The sequence below is a fragment of the Aotus nancymaae genome, unplaced genomic scaffold (assembly GCF_030222135.1).
Source record: "Aotus nancymaae isolate 86718 unplaced genomic scaffold, 86718_ANA_hifiasm-v0.15.2.pri h1tg000008l, whole genome shotgun sequence".
NCBI classification, from domain to species: Eukaryota; Metazoa; Chordata; class Mammalia; order Primates; family Aotidae; genus Aotus; species Aotus nancymaae.
Window position 1 is genome coordinate 43,265,132 of NW_026988419.1, and position 18,519 is coordinate 43,283,650.

The 18,519-nt window shown below is 36.3% G+C and overlaps 1 protein-coding gene and 1 pseudogene across 6 annotated transcripts in view; both read right to left on the reverse strand.

Annotated features, from left to right (window-relative positions):
- Nucleotides 1-18,519, reverse strand: part of PMS1 (PMS1 homolog 1, mismatch repair system component) — a 116,906-nt gene that overhangs the window by 43,373 nt on the left and 55,014 nt on the right. The window lies entirely within an intron of this gene.
- On the reverse strand, nucleotides 13,955-15,845 carry LOC105725125 (glucosamine 6-phosphate N-acetyltransferase-like; annotated as a pseudogene).

Here is an 18,519-nt window from a genome sequence, read left to right on the forward strand (position 1 = left end):
AAACCTAGGCAAAACCATTCAGGACATAGGCGTAGCCAAGGACTTTATGACCAAAACGCCAAAAGCATTGGCAACAAAGGCCAAAATAGACAAATGGGACCTAATCAAACTCCACAGCTTCTGCATGGCAAAAGAAACAGTCAATAGAGTGAATCGGCAACCAACAGAATGGGAAAAAATTTTTGCAGCCTACCCATCTGACAAAGGACTGATATCTAGAATTTACAACGAACTAAAACAGATTTACAAGAAAAAAACAAACAAGCCCATTCAAAAATGGGCGAAGGATATGAACAGACACTTTACAAAAGGAGACATACATGAGGCCAACAAGCAGATGAAAAAATGCTCATCATCACTGGTCATTAGAGAAATGAAAATCAAAACTACATTGAGATACCATCTCACGCCAGTTAGAATGGCGATCATTCAAAAATCTGGAGACAACAGATGCTGGAGAGGATGTGGAGAAATAGGAACACTTTTACACTGTTGGTGGGAGTGTAAATTAGTTCAACCATTGTGGAAGACAGTGTGGCGATTCCTCAAGGACCTAGAAATAGAAATTCCATTTGACCCAGCAATCCCATCACTGGGTATATATCCAAAGGATTATAAATCGTACTACTATAAGGACACATGCACACGAATGTTCATTGCAGCACAGTTTACAATAGCAAAGACCTGGAACCAACCCAAATGCCCATTGATGATAGACTGGACAGGAAAGATGTGGCACATATACACCATGGAATATTATGCAGCCATCAAAAACTGGGGTCTGTTGGAGGGAGTGGGGGGGACAGCGGGGGGTAGGGAGTTGGGGAGAGATAGCTGGGGAGAAATGCCACATATAGGTGAAGGGGAGGAAGGCAGCAAATCACACTGCCACGTATGCACCTATGCAACAATCTTGCATGTTTTTCACATGTACCCCAAAACCTAAAATGCAATAAAAAAATAAATAAAATAAAATATCTGATAATTTAAAAAAAAAAAAAAAGAAGAATCAAGAATGCCTCCTAGATTTCTGACCTGTGACACTGGAATGGTGGTAGTAACACTCACCAAGACAGACACTCAGAAGAGCAGGTTTAGTGGCAGGAAGATGATGAGTTCAGCTTGTTCAGTGTTGAGTGTTGAGTCTCTGGTACTAAGAACAGTACCAGACACCTAGTAAGGCCCAACAAATACTTACTTGTTAAAGGAATGAGAAAATAAACACATTCTTTCCCCCAGGGAAAAGTAACCCTAGTAGAATTGAAAACTAGCTCTTTGTTTTTAAAGATTAAGGCTGCTAGTTGTCACACCAGCATACCTGTTGAAATTACACTTTTTGTTTTCTACTTGACTCAAGAAAATCCAAACCAATCTTTGCATTTCTTTCTTTTTAACATAACAGTTTAAGGAATAATTCATATACAAATTCGTATAAAATTTGCCCACTTTAAATTTACAATTCAATGGTTTTTGGGTTTACAGAGCTGTGCAACCACCAACTTGATCTAATCTTAGAACAATTTTATCAATTCAAAAAGAAATTCTATATCCATCAGTGATGAATCCTATCCCTTCGAAATCACTAATCTGCTTTCTATATAAAATTTGCCCGCTTAGGATATTTTATATAAATGGAATCATACAATATATCATCTTTTGTGACTGGCATCTTTGACTTAGCATACCCTTTTCAAGGTTTACTTATATCATTACTTTCTTTTAAATGGCTGAATAATATTCCATTGTAGATCACACACTTGAATTATCCTTTCATGAGCTGATGGGCATTTGAGCTGTTTCTACTTTTTGGCTATTATAATTGATGCTGCCATGAACATGTATGTTCACATTTTTGTGTGGGCCTATGTTTTCATTTCTCTTGGGTATATACCTATGAGTGGAATTGCTGGGTCACATGGTAGCTCCATGTTTTTGGAAGAACTACCAGACTGTAATCTTTGTGTGCATGTGCACTTAAGTCTCTAAACAGGCAAACTACTGGCTTCTGCTTTTATGGCTCTAGTTTTAAGCCAGCCAACAGCTAATAATTTAGGAACAATGTTCAAAATAAAAGGAAGTAGATAAGGTTTTGAATAATCTGCAATTATAGGAAATGATGTCCCCTGCTTCATACTTTCTATATCAGAAGTTACTTACGACAAAGAATAGCTGAACAATAAAAACTTATTCACAAGGCCAAGGTGGGAGGATCACTTGAGGCCCGCAGTTCAATATCAGCCTGAGCAACATAGTGTGACCCTGTCTCTATAAAAATAATTTAAAAATTAGCTGGGCATGCTGGCACATGCCTGTAGTCCCAACTACTCAGGAGGCTGAGGTGGGAGTGACTTACCCTGCACTCCAGCTTGGGTGATAGTGAGACTCCCTCTCTAAAAACAACAACGACAACAACAAACTTATACACAAAAATTGTACCTCTTTAAAGGAATGCTAACTCTCTGATATTGACATATTTAAAATAAAATATTCAAGGAAATATTTCAAAAAAACTAATGTTTTAAAATTCTTGCACTGAATACAGCTAAAAAGCCTGGGGTATTACTAATGTAAACATCATATTGTTTATTTTAGTTTATATTAGAGTGATGCCTTAGATACAGATATAAATCTTAGCTGCTGATTAATGCAAGGATGCTATTTCACTGCCTGACCTGCTGAATAGTTAGTATACAGAACTGTAAAAAGATCACTTCAGGAAACGGGTCCTAGAAAAGCTGTGAAACATGAGAACTATGCAATGTGATTTTACTTTAGAGTAAACATGCTAGGAGTCTAAGAGCACTATTGCACACGAGGCAATTCTTGCATCAGATCAAGGGACTAATTTGAGAGCATTTTCTAAACTAGTTACACTTGGGCCAGCAATAAATGACAGCAGTCTGCCAACAAGTAAAATCTTCTCATTAGGCAACTAAGATTCATTTTCAAAACAGGATCCATCATTAAAAAACTAAACTATAAAATGTGATGAATTCTGGAAATCCAGAATACAGTTTTCAGTTTGCTTTCTCTACCATTTCATCAATTCTATGTTATTTTCCAAAACAGAGATTTTTTTTTTTCACTACCTGAAGGTTTTTGTAAATCTTACCCTTAGGCTGAAAGCTTAACATGTGCTAAAAATACACACAAACCTCCATATGTTTTCTATCTAGGTCATACAAAGTTGGAGCATCTAGATGTGCCAACTAAGAATCTGACTCTAGTCAGTATGATGACAGCGCAAAAGCACTTCAATCAAAAATATATTATTACAGGCACACCATCTTAAGTTTGATTGAATTTAGCCAAATATATCTTGCCCCATTCCTACTTCACTAACATACCCTACTTGAAGAAAATGAAGTTAGTTGAGAATACTCAATATTTAATTAGTAAACCTCAATTCTTTGTAAAGGCAATTTGTGATAAAGAGAAAGGTAGGCTGCACACAGATAATGAATAATTAAGTGAATAATACAATGCTAAAACTGTTTGAGCAAAGTCAACTCCTTCTAGAAAGGGAAATAAAGAGGATACTTTACTGGCCTAGGCGGCAACCAAAATTCTTGCAAACTGTAGGCATACATGTACTAACTCATATTTGGATTTTTTTTTCCAGCAAACAAACAAGAAGCAGCACCAATGAATTTTGCTGTTGTTCATGTTTTGTTTTTGAGACAGTATCTTATTCTGTCACCCAGGCTACAGTATAGTGGTGTGATCACAGTTGACAACAGCCTCAACCTCCAGGACTCAAGGATTTTCCTGCCTTGGCTTCCTGAGTAGCTGGGACTACAGGTGTGCACCACATCTGGCTAATTTTCTCTATGTTTTGAAGAGACAGAGTTTCATCATGTTGGTTAGGCTGGTCTTGAACTTCTGGGCTCAAGCGATCCTCCCACCTTGGCCTCCCAAAGTGCTGGGATTACAGGTGTGAGCCACCATGCCCAGCCAAATGTCTTAAGTATCGTAAGTTTTAACCACTTCTAAGATCTTACAAGCTACTATAACTGGATCTACATCTATTACTATTTACTCCTGGGTATGTACTTGCACTGACTCTGACTCCAAAAAGGACAGAGGCACAAACACAATATTAAAAAGGTTATTTATTTCCCACACTGGCAATACAGGAACAATATTAGCTATAGCAGTTCATTGCTAAGACATTGCTAAATGTTTTGAATTCAGTATAAAATTATAGATTATTCTATCACAGTATCAATACTATTGTTAAAAGAACAAACCACATTCTACTGACATAATAAACATTAATATGAATTGATTATTGCTAAGCAGCCTCAGAGTTTCAAAAATGATTCTGCCTTGGTAAAATTTATGCAGCACAAATGAGTTCTAAAATCTCTTACTTTTACCCTAATTTTATATTCTCTTTTTGAAATAGAACACACATAATTATTTTCCTGAAGATTGCAAATAAAATAATAGACATTTTACCTACAGAAGGGGCAGTTTATAGGAGCTAGGCTGATGAAAGAAAAAGATAAGAGTAATTTTTTCATTCTACCTTTTCATACATTTCTGGGTTTTGAACCATGTAAAGGTAGGATCTTTTAAAAAAATTAAATAATAGGCTGTGCATGTTGGCTCAGGCCTGTAATCCTAGCACTTTGGGAAGTTGAGGCAGGAGTTCAAGACCAGCCTGGGCAACACAATGAGACCTTGTCTCTACAAAAAATAAAAATTAGCCAGATATGGTGGCATGCAGCTGTGTTCCTTACTACTCAAAAGTCTGAGGCAGAAGGATTGCTTGAGCCTAGGAGTTTGAGGCTGAAGTTAGGTATGATTATGCCTCTGCACTCAAGCCTGGGTAACAGAGAGAGTCCTGTCTCTAAAAATAAAATGATATAAAACAAAACATTAAATAATAAAAATTTAAAGGTAAAAACAAGAAAGATTATTTCTAACTGGTAATCAAATCTTGTCTTATTTATATCAGAAATATTTTTATTGTCTAGACCCCCTTCTCTATTCCTTGTGTAACTTCCCACACAATGGAATCAGTTTCCACATTCTTACACAACAATTAAGATAATTTAGTCGATCCTCAAACTGCTATGAGAATTATCTTATTTTGTTAGTCTCCTACTGAAACTTCTCAATTAGTTCCCTATGGGTCACTTCAACAAGAAGTACACATTCCCATGTAAGGTACACAAGGTCCTTCAGAATCTGGCTCCAAGCAACCTTTCTTGCTTCCTGTCCTCATTTCTTAGACCAGCTTTCTCTGACCTCTGATGACTCCTTGACATTGCACATGCTGTTCTCCCTGCTTTGAATATCTCTGCCCACCTAGTCTTTCCCAGAACCAGTCCTAAGGCCACTTCCTCTAATGATCATTTTTGAATCTAATCAGATTTTTACAATATTCACACCATCAATAACTATTAACTTTTACTGAGTACTTATGGAGTAGGCACTGTGCTATGAATGCTTTCTCTCATTTAAAAACCTTACTCTGTAAGGTAGGTACTTTTTTTTTTTTGAGACGGAGTTTCACTCTTGTTGCCCAAGCTGGAGTGCAATACAGCGATCTCGGCTCACCACAATCTCCGCCTCCTGGGTTCAGGAGATTCTCCTGCCTCAGCCTCCCAAGTAGCTGGGATTACAGGCATGTACTGCCACACCCGACTAATTTTGTATTTTTAGTAGAGACGTGGTTTCTCTATGTTGATTAGCTGGTCTTGAACTCCCAACCTCAGGTGATCCGCCCACCTCAGCCTCCCGAAGTGCTGGGATTACAGGCGTGAGCCACCGCGCCCGGCCAGCTCCCTGGTACCTACCCAAGGTTATTCCCTTCCCATGCACCCTATTTTGTTCAGGCAAAAATCTCAACAATATGGTTCTTTATTCTACTTCTGGGCCCTTTTCCCTCCCAAAACAAGCAGCAAGTTTTAAGGGTAACAAATAATATCCATTGGGAGGCTGAGAGAGCAGATTATTTTAGTTCAGGAGTTCAAGGCCAGCCTGGTCAACATGGTGAAACCCCATCTCTACTAAAAATACAAACATTAGCTGGAAATTGCTTGAACCTGGGAGGTGGAGGTTGCAGTGAGCTGAGATCATGCCACTGTACTCCAGCCTGGGCAACAGAGCAAGAAACTGTTCAAAAGTAATAATAATAATAATAATATCCAGCCTAGAGTTGATTATCTTCTCTCTCTGAATTGAATAGTTAAGAACTCCCTGCTGGTACAGTAATAATTTCATTTTAAAAGTTTTGCTTGTTTCTATAAGCTTCTTTTAGTAGTAAAATCAAAATTATGTCAGTGTAATTCATGAAGGTAATATATTATAGGAGAAACTCCGATGTATGCATTCAAGGTTTAAAAAATGATATAGTATCATTTCTCTAGGCATATAAGTTAAATAAATCAGGTATCTTCAAACCTCTTCTGGTCTTTTCCTACTCACAGCCGGTCAGCTAGTCCCACTGATTCTTCTCATGATAGCTACGACAGATCATAGACACTTTGTGCTTTCCATAATGCATTTGTCTGAATTCAGGCCCGTAGAGCCTAAAATTTACAGCAGCTTCCAAAATATTTATGGTCTCCCTAACTCCTCCCTGTAGAGTACTGTCAAACTGACTCTCAAAGGTAGCATCTTGATTATGTCAATTTCATACTTAAAAGTTTTTAATGGCTTCCAATTTTCTAATTTAAAAAGTTTAAATTATCTTACTGGATTTATCTTCCCCTCTTCCCTCATATTAAATACCAACTCATTTAAATAAACTTCTTCACTGCCTCTAAATGTGCTCTCCTGCCTGTGTATTTTATGTACTTTATATTTAAACTGTTTCTCTAGTTAGAATAATCTTGATCCATTTATACACATAACCAAATTCTGCTGTAATAGAATTTCCCTATGACCCAACCACCTGGGGGTGGTAGATGAAATCACTTTCAGAGGCTGTTCCTATTCCACTGAATGAATACCACCACCTGCCAAGTGGCCAGACTCAGCCCCCACTTTTTGGTGACTTTCTAGAAGTCCCCCAACCAATAGGAGAGGAAAGTGTCAAGAGTATGAGAGCTAATACTTGCTGTTTTGCCATCTCTCTGTCCAGTTGTTACCTTTAATCTTCAGTGATACCATCTGCCTCTGGATCTCAGGTGCTTTAAGGTCTAGGCTTACAGACCAGTTGGGCTAGTGCCACCAGCATAATAGAGTGCTCCTGTTCTCAGCCCTCATTCATTTGACATATTTTTTGAGCACCTACTTGAGACACTATTATAAGCACTGGGCATATGACAGGGAAAAAAGAACCAAAAGTCCTTCCCTTCAAGGAAATTATATTCTAGGTAGAGAGAGAATAAATCAAGACAAATAAAATATATAGCATATTGAACAAGAAAAATAAAGCTGGAACATGGGGGTGGAGGTGGAGGGAAAATGGTTGCAATTTTAGGATGGCTAAAGAAAGCCTCACTGAGAAAGTTTAAGTGAAGACCTAAAAGATAAGTACTGAACCAGTTACTGGAGGGAAAATGTTCTAGACAAAGAAACTACAAATGCAACAGTACTGAGCTGGAAGTATGACTCACAGGATCCAGAAACAACTGAAGCAAAATGAGCAAAAAAAAAAAGGTAATGAAATCAGAGGTAATGAAGGAGGGTCAGATCTACAGAGGTCAGCAAATTACAGCCCCCAGGGGCCTCTTGTTTTTGTAAATCAAGTATTATTGTCTATGGCTGCATTCACATTACAAACAGAGCTGAATAGCTCTAAGAGAAACTATATGGTCCTGAAAATCCTAAAATATTTACCATCTGAAAAAAATTTACTGACCCCAATAGAGAATTCATAGCCGCTTATAAAGGCTTTGATTTTACTCTGAATGAGATGGGAACTAATTAAACAGGAGTTATATGATTTGACTCACATTTTTACAAGGCTGAAAATACACTGAAGACTGCAAGAAGCAAGCAGAGAGAGTTAATTAGGATACTATTACAAAATCCAGGTGATAGATAATGGTAGCTTGGATCACAGTTGTAGTCACAGACATAGTGAAAAGTTGTTAGATTCTAGATGTATTTTAAAGGTAAATCTATAGAATTTACTCTGGAATCAGAGTAGACATGTGAGAGAATCAGTAGCGAAGAACAACCTTAAGGCTTCTGGTTTGCTAACTGGAAAAACAGAAGTATGACTGTCTGACAACATGAACATTAGTGCTCATGAATTTACAGAGGCACTATTCAGCATGGGTGTGTGTTTTCTTCCCCTACATACTGGCTCGGGTATCAAAATGATGACGAGATGGATTTAATCAGGATTTGGTTAGTCAAACAAGTACGATTAAGTGAGAAAGGACCAAGAGAACTGACAGAGTTCCAAAAGAAGAATGATAATGATGGACCACAAAATTTAAGCAGGGTAAGGCAAGAACCAAGGATACCAGAGGACAAGAAACAGTTAAGAGGCAGTAGGATCAACAGATCATTGGTTCAACAGAATCTAAGGATTGTTGAAGAGAGTAAGATGGAGAGACGGGAGGTAGTGATTAGAGAAGTAACACATAACACTGAAATTATAGAGTAAGTGCAGTTTTGGGCAATGACAAGGTCTATGGTATATTTATGTTATGTTTATACACTTTCACATCTTATCTCATTTCTATCCTAAGCTCCTTCAGAGTGCAAGTCATCACTTAACTGTTCCAAAGCACCTACTCAATACTCTTAAGTATAATTGGTGTGAGGAAGCTACAATAAGAGAGGATGAATGTTGCTTTAAAAATTAAGACATGTGAACTGTAGTTCATCTTCTAATATATTCAATGTTTAAGTCATTGGACAATCCACTCAAACTCTTGGGGTTACATAAAGATAAAAGGGGAGGTGGACAGGATTAAAAACACTATTTGCTAAAAGATTTGACACAGGACAAAAAAGATTTTCAGTGGTCTTTTCAGATTTAAAGACCTAAGGATCCCTTCTACGTCCTCTTTTTTTTCAGAGATGCAGTTTGAGCTGCTTTATTACAGTGAATTGAACTGTTTACCAATCAGTGAACTCTGTAATCAAGTGTTTAGAACATGCTTTTTAACCATGGTTTTGACCATTCCAACTTATAGCAGAGTTTACATACACAGGTTGAAAAGCTAAGTTTGGGCATGTTTCTTCAGAGATGCATTGTGAGTTTATTTATTACAGTGAACTTGTTTACCAGTAAACTCTATAATCTAGTTTTTTTCATCTACAGCATGATTGTTAACTCTTTTACCATTGTGATATTGTGAAGAGTTTACATATACAGGTTAAAAAGCTAAATCTGAGAATGTTTCTTCAGAGATACACTGAGAGATGCTTTATTACAGTGAATTGAACTGTTTACCAGTAAACTCTGTAATCCAGTCTTTAAAACATTTATGATTTTAAATTTATAATTGACACACAATAATTACATATATTTATGAGGTAGAATGTGATGTTTTAATGCATGTATACATAGTACAATGATCAAATCGGGGCAATTACCCTATCATTTCAAACATTTTTCATTTCTTTGTGATGACAACATTCAAAAGCTCTTCTACCTATCTTGAACTACATAATACATTGTTATTTACTATACAGTCCCTACAGAGTGACAGAATATTCAGAACTGTTTTCCTAAGTATAACTTTACCCCCATGGACCAACCCCTCCAGCTTTTCTCCTCCTCCCTCCACTCCCCAGATTCTGGTAACAACTATTCTGGTCTCTACTTCTATGAAATCAACTTTTTAAGATTCCACATATAAGTGAGATCACGTGGTATTTGTCTTTCTGTGCCTGGCTCATCTCACTTAACATAATGTCTTCCAAGATCACCCATATTGCTGCAAATTACAGGATTTCATTCTGTTATATGGCTAAATGGCATTCTGTTATATATAGAATATACACATCACATTTTCTTTCTCCATTCATCATTTGATGGGCATTTAGGTTGAAAGTCAGTATGTCAAAGAGATCTGCATAACCATGTTTATTGCAGTACTTTCTACCTTCTATTATTTTACAATTTGATATATGAACCCGGTAGAACCAAGTAACAGAAACGTGAAATTCCAATTTTGTAAAAAAGAAATGAAGTACTCAAGGTATACATATGTAAATATCCTTAAAAATCAAAGAGTTTTAGAGTTAAAAAAGGCCTTAGAGGCCGTCATTGACTTTCACTGGCCTAATCTTAAAAAGCTAGATTTGTGCAGGATTCCCTGTGTATTATTGTTTGGAAGAGAAATCTACAGTATTGGAATAGAGAAATGTGTGTTAGGATTAATAATAAGTACATAAAATGTATTTGGTTAGAGAATAAGAAAAGGAACAATTATGTGGTTTTATTTGACTATTAACAGCAACAAAATCCATTAAATTCACAGCTCTTAGAGACTGTCCATCAATGTTTTTCCCCAATTGCACCATCCATGCAGTCTTTATGTTTCCTTATTAGTTCTAAAGAAGATGTATCAGTGACTTAGCTTCTAGGAAGGGCAATGGACTAGAATTGTATATATGAATACGAGTGAAAATATACTCTCTAAATACATAAGAGGTCACTAGGGAATTCAAAAGAATGAATTTTATTTATTTATCTTTAAGAGACGGGGTTTCACCACGTTGGCCAGGCTGGTCTCAAACTCCTGACCTCAGGTGATCTACCTGCCTCAGCCTCCCAAAGTGCTGGGATTACAGGCATGAGCCACAGCACCCGGCCAAGAATGAATTTTATTAATAAATATTATAAAAAAGGTCAGAGAGAGGCCAGAGTGTTTAAAACCAGTGTTTCAAATACTTACTATTGGCTTTAGCACCACCTAATTCATTTAATATTCCATCTTGCACTATGCACTCAGTAATAAGGTCAATATAGATGAATTAGATGCAGCCCTCCCTCCCACAAAGGCTGTCAAATAAGAAAGAAAGAATGCAAATCACTGCCACTAAAGCAAAATAACACAACAGAAGTATGTGGAAAACACAATGGGAGCAGTTGAGGAATAATGTCCTATTGAGAGATAATGGAAGACTTCAGAGACTCCTAACAGTGCTTACAAACATGAAACTACACTAAAATTTGACTTATATGTCTTTTATCTTTTCCGTATTTCACAGAATTTAGGTGAAAAGTAAAAGAATACTTAAAAAAAAAAAAGAAGAAAACATGAAAACCATTTAAAAAATTTTGTCATTATTAATATGTAAGTAGCAAAAAAAAAAGACCCCAAACAAAACCATATTGATAATCAGCCCCAAGCTAATCTTAAAATATATCTGAAAAGATATCCACTTTCTTTAATTTAAAAAGAAACAAAAACAAAAACAAAACACACCCAAACTTCCCAGATTGGCACTGGAATAATTTCTTCCTAAGGAAGGGGCATTTGAGCCACACTCCTAAATTGGAGCCTCTCTCTGATTATACTGACTCCACAAGCTTGGCTGGAATTGGGGGAGGGAAGCTGATCCTTAACATTGGTCCAATCATGGCAAAAGACTTTTCCTTGATTCCCCATAGCACAGCTGAAACAAACTTGGGACATTCAAGATGATTTGAATAAAAGGTAGAGAAAGAAAAAATGACCATGGATAATATCATGAATGCAGGGGATATATATTATAGGGCATCACTTATTTATCTTCATCTTATAATCCAAATCTTCAGCCACCACTACCAAATCTCCATGGCCAGTTTTCTGGATCTCTGTTCCTGGTTAAGGCCCTGCCTCTTCCCAGATTAACCGAATTCAGAGATATTCAACCCTTCAGAGCTGACATCATTCTTCTAGACCTCAAAACAAACAAACAAACAACAACAAAAACACAGAAAAACCAACACCTCAATAAGCCTTAATGTTCATGTGATATGGAAGTGGGAATAGAAAGGAAAACATTCTTTAATTCATGTCTCTCTTTCATAGCAGTTAAAACCTTCTTATATCAATGACATCCAATTCAGTTTTTGCAGTACCAGTGGGCGTCTAATTATCAGAACAAAATTCAATCAAAACAATTTTTAAAATCACAAACAATATTTTTGGAAAAACAAGTATACACACAAATCAGCAATTATAATGTATATAGGAGTAGCCCTTATTTGAAATCATACATTTCACATGTTCTGAACTAGTGGTCTATGAAATTAAGCTTGGTCATATGAAATAGCTAAGATAAAACCTGAAACCTAAATTGGTTTCAAGTATTATCATATTGAGAAAAACTTAATTCTGCAAAATAACTACTTTATAAATAAAAATATTTATGGTAGAACCTCACAGGGATTAAGTTATTACAACTAAAGCTGAAAACTGTAGTGCTCATCTAAAGAATGGCTCTAGCAATTCTCCAAATAATATCTACTTTAAATAAACTCACTGAATCCACTTGTAAATTATTTCCCTTTGGCTGTCTCATTATTCACTACGCTTTCAAGGAACATGGTGATGAAAGAAGAAAAATACCTCTTTCTAACATAACCATACTGGCAAGAACATCAACATTATCAGTATTCAAAGAATGTCTTGGCAGGTTAAACCTTCATAAAAAGAAGGAACACTATCTAATCCAAGTTATCAAAATAGCAGTAGTACTTCTCATATTATGCGCAATATGATTGTTTCCAATGCAGAAAAAAATAAAGACAACAACATTGTCCTGTTTAAATTTTAAGCAGACAAAAAAATTCTTTAAAAAAGTACATAAAGAATGATGAAAGCAGGTATGTTTAAAAGAAAAAGGCTAAGAGCAAAGTAGGACTCAGTGTTCAAAAAGGTTTATAATGTCAATGCTATTTTGGAGGTTTAACAATATATTTTAACATTTTAAAGGTGTAACAGCACTATTAAAAATACATAAAAATTTAAAAAATTTACTATGAGAAAAAAGCTTGAACATAGCTTGTTCTAAGTCAGTCCATGATTTCAATGTATAATAATAGCTAATACTTAATTTTATAAAAAGACTTTCGGTTAAGTGTGTATTACTTTCACACTGTATAATACTCTCAACATACTCTCCAGGATTTAACTGCATCTGAAATTACTGAAGGCTACAGAGGAACTTATGTTTGCTAAATATAAGTTCTGATATAGTGTCCTCCAAAAATAATAAAATGTAGTACACTATAAATACTCCTTTTCAATTTCTTTTTTTCTAACGGAAGACTACTCATTATATAAACAGGTTTAATGTAACATGGAATGCAAAAGATTAAAACCATTAAAGTATTTAATTCTTTAACTTTTAAAAATAATTAAATAGAAAAAAAACCAGGATAATGACCAGAATAGTGCCACATTAAAAAGTAAAGCTTCCATCAATATTTTATGAATTTGACAAATCCAGTACAATATATTTTTAAGTATTGTATTTCACTCAGTTTCGTGATATTCCATTTTTGAAAAAAACTTAGAAGAGAGGCTTCAGATATCCATGAAAATAAAAAATCAGCGTAGAAACACATATGCTGAGGTTTGCTAATTCACTGTTTACAAAGTACCTTTGATGTCCCACTATAATTGCTCTTAGGTGTTTTTAACAAATGAATAATTATAATTCACAGATAAGACAAGTGGTACTTTTTTATCTACATAGACCTACATAAACTTTTAGTAAGACATTTAAATTGTTTTACTTTTAATCTTGTCAAATAATTTTCATTTCTTCTACTTCTTTAAAAGGCTGACCAGTTTGTTTGCCTGTATTGGGATCAACGAATGTTGTACTACACTATGCTTAGTTATAACAACTAATTTATCCAGCCTTAGTATATGGGAAACGATAAACCCCCAAGTGTATTGAGATGTTTCTTTGAAACAAAAATATTTAATTTTATGCATTTGATAAGAAACAACCTTTATTCAATATATACATTTTTTTTAAATGAGCAACACAGATAGCAGACATATGACTCCTTATTACCCATCCTCTCGAATACCATTCAGAAATGAAGCCAAACTTGCAGAAAAATACAATGCAAGAAAATATTCAAGTTAAAAATAGATGCCTTTGGTTAAAAATCATCCCTTTTATATTATTCATTTGTCATCTAAATTCACAGCACGTCCTACCAGCCCAAAGTAATTTTGTAAATGTCATTGTATTTGTAGTAGTATAATATTTTTTCAATCCATTATTTATGGAGGTCACTTAGCTGCAGCAACAAAATACTTCAACTCTAGGAAGACTGTGACCTTGAAGCATTAGCTCCTTTGACAATTTTCTTGTAAGATTTTTACTTTAGAAACCTCTGACACATGTAGTTTTCTTCACATACAGTACATCTGAACTTTTTATAGAAACCAACATTCTCTGGTAGACATTCAAGGGTAATCTTTTAACAGTTCAGTTTCTTGCTTAGCAAAGGGCTGATAATAACAATTTACCAAGCTGCTTCCCTCTGCATTCATCACTAAGGACATCATCTCCTATTCTTCCTCCCTTAGCACAAGAATGGATGAATTTATGTTTTATTATCAGAGTTGCTGTAGCAACAATCTTTCCTAGAGTCACATCTTCTGCAACTGTAGCACAATAATCTCCAGATTTCCTCATATGCTCAAAAGATTTCATAAATTGTTCAGGGCTTGCAACTCCAGTCTCTGTCAGCTGACCCCATACCTTAAAAAAAAATCTCCAAGTCAGCAGTACAAAGAGGCCTCAAAACCAAGCCTTCTCCAGGATGCTGGGAAAACGGCTGGAGAAACTGTAACTGTATTCTGACTCCAGTTCATTACTTTGAGTGGTCTTGGGTCAAACACAGGAGTTTCATCAGGTTTTATCTTTCTAGTAAGGTCCCTAGGCCCCGCAGTCAGTGCTCCTACCCAGGCGTGTCAGACTTTCCCCGACCAGGGTGCACAGCACCGGATCTGGATCTGGCTTCAGCGCCAGCCCCACCTCCTCTACTGCCCGCGCGACAGCTGGGAACTGTGGCCCAGACGTGGCAGCGCCAACACCACCACCCCACCTCTCCCGCCTCTGCCCCCTCACGCAGAGGGGGCGTGCAGGCGGGCAGAGGCCGAGGCCCCTGCCTTCCAATTTCTAAAGAAAATACCTACATTGATAATCTTACATTGGTTGGGAAAATGATATAAACCTCTCAAAAAACCTTAGAAGACATATATTTGACTTAAAATGAGTAAGAACTCTCATGTCATTTCAAATATTTCTAATATATTCATTTTTATCATGTGAGGTAATAATTTTGTTTTCACCTATTATTATTTCTTTATTTTTGGAGACGGAGTCTCACTCTGTCACCCAGGCTAGAGTGCAGTGGTGCGATCTCGGCTCACTGCAACCTCCACCTCCCAGGTTCAAGCGATTCTCCTGCTTCAGTCTCCTGAGTAGCTGGGAATTACAGGCAGCTGCCACCATGCCTGTCTAATTTTTATATTTTTAGTAGAGATGGGGTTTCACCATGTCGGCCAGGCTGGTCTCAAACTCCTAACCTTAATGATCCACCCACTTAGGCCTCCCAAAGTGCTGGGATTACAGGCATGAGCCATCTTACCTGGCCTTCACTTATATTTTCTTACTCAAAAGATTTCTCTTGTACTCACTTTTCTTTTACAAATATATAATTCATATTTCTCTTTATATGTTACCTTTTTCATCTGCTTTTTCTTCCTAATTATTATGTTTTTTCTAATGTTGGTCTTTTATTAATTTGGGGACAAACAAAATTATTACTAAGCATCCTCGGGATCCAGAGGCCATAGGGTTATTTTTATTAGTAGGATGAGCTTCCATCCATCAACATCCTGAGGAATCATAGCATCGTAGAGCTGGAAGGGATCTCAAGGTATTACCTGGTTGAGCTCCATGCCAGCAGGAATAGGTCGCTATTCTTAATTTTTTCTTTATTTTAAATGATCAAACATTTTGATCAATAACATTCAACATTCTACCAAGGCTTTATTTAATAATCTTCCTGACAAGAAAACTGAATCAAAAAGGGTTCTGACTTCAGCATTATTACTATAATACATAAAACAATTCCTTTAATTGCTCTGAGATTTAAGTTCCCCCATATAAACAGAGATAATGCTTTCTAGCTCACAAAGTTATTGTAACTGTTCTGAAACCTGGGAAAGAACTATATAAATATAAAGTAGTATTAAAATAGGGAAAAAGATCAGGCATAGGAGCGCATGCCTGTAATCCCAGCACTTTGGAGGGCCGAGGAGGGTGTACTGCTTGAAAGCTCAGAGGCTTGAGACCAGCCCTGGCAACATAGGGAGACCTCACCGTATCTCTACAAAAGAAATTAAAAATGAGCCAGGCATGGTGGTATTCACATGCAGCCCTAGCTACTCTGGAGGCTGAAGTGGAAGGGACTGCTGGAGTCTAAGGCTTCAGAGAGCTGTGTTTGTGCCACGGCAATCCAGCCTGGGTGACAGAATGAGACCCTCTCAATTAAAAAAAAGAAAGAAAAAAAAAGGAAGAGAACACAGTAGCACGTAAAGCACTCTGAAGGCATGTTAAGTTTCAAATCCCATCTCAATTTACTAGTTGCATAACAATGAGCAAAGTATTAAACCTATCTGAATTCCATTCAGAGAACAACTGCAAAACGGATACAATCCCTATATCATTTGGTTGTTGCTGTGAGGAGCACAGAAAACTAAATGCACCTAGCACAGGTCCTCGCATTGTGTTGGCCCTCAATAAATGTTAATTCCCTATTCCACATCAGGTTTCCACACTGCTGTGTAGTTTGCTTTCCTGCAAGATACCCATGTGAAATTTCATCAGATAAACAGAATAATTAGAAAACATATAAACCTTTCCTTTAAGATTCATCAAGCAACAAGATGACTACCTTCTCTTATCAGCCTTGCTTCGAAAAATGGAAAGAAAGGAGGTGGAGTTTCCCTTAAATTCAAAACCTTCTGCACAGCAAAAGAAACAATCAACAGAGTGAATAGATGGCCTGCAGAATAGGAGAAAATATTTGCAAACTATGTATCCAACAGAGACAACATCCGGAATGTATGAAGAGCTCAAAAAACTAAAATCAAAAACAAAAAAACAAAAAATCCCATTAAAAAGTGGGCAAAGGACAAGAATTGACATTCCTCAAAAGAAGACAAATGGCCAGCAAGCGCATGAAAAAATGCTCAACATCACTAATAACCAGAAAAATGCAAATTAAACCACAATGAGATATCATCTTGCCTTAGTCAGAATGGCAATGATTAAAAAGATGAAAATAACAGATGTTGGTGAGGATGCAGAGAAAAGGGAACATTTACTCACTGCTGATGGGAATGTAAATTAGTATAACCTCTATGGAAAACAGTACAGAGATTTCTAAAAGAACTAAAAATAGAACTACCATTTGACCAAGTAATCTCCCCACTGGGTATCTACCCAAAGAAAATCATTGTACCAGAAGGACACCTGCACTCATATGTTTATCACACCATTATTCACAACAGCAAATTTATAGAACCAACTTAAGTGCTATCAATATATAACTGGATGAAGAAAATGTGTATGTATACACAGTGGAATACTATGGAATACTATTCAACCATAAAAAAGAATGAAATCACGTCTTTTGCAGCAACAATGGAACTGGAAGTCATTATCTTAAGTGAAACTCAGAAAAAGACAAATACTGCATTTTTTCACTTAAAAGTAAAAGCTAAACCATATGTATGAACATAGAGTGTGGAATGTGGAATGACAGACAATGGAGACTCAGAAGGGTTACAGAGGGAGGAGGCTGGATGATGACAAACTATTTAAAAGGTAAAATGTATGTTATTCTGGTGATGGATATACTAAAAGCTCTGACTTCACCGCTACATAACATAACCATGTAACAAAATTACACTTGTATCCTCCTGACACACACACTCTTCCAAAGACTAAACAGTTTAGAAGGTGAAAAATGTTACTAAATTGTGAAGTCCTTAAAGGAAAAGAACCCATCTTATTCATTTTCATATTTCCAGATCATACTACCTGATAAAAGTAAGCACTCAAGACATTTCTTAGATGAAAAAGTCTGTTGGGGGAAATCCCTGCTTTTAGAGATTAATAAATGAAAGGTTCAATCATATTTCATATAGATATTGGGCAACAAATTAAAGACACTCTTTATGTAATAAAGATAAAACTACACAAATGTGGACTAACATTTTGAAAAAAAGACTCTTTACATATTGTCTTTGGGCTGCTATAGCAAAATACCACAAAAAGGTAGCTTATAAACAATAGAAATTTGTTCCTCAAAATTTAGGAGGTTGAAAAGTCCAAGATCAAGGTACCAGATAACTTTGGTGTCTAGTGAGGTCCCACTTTCTGGTTCATAGATGGTGCCTCTGACTATGTAGCAGCTTCCTCACATGGCAGAAGAAGACACGTAGCCCTCTCAGGTCTCCTTTATTTTAAGGGCATGAATTTCACTCCCCAAAGGCCCCATGCCCTGATAACATCACATGGTGATTAGGTTTTCAACAAATAATTTTGTGAAGGCACACAAACATT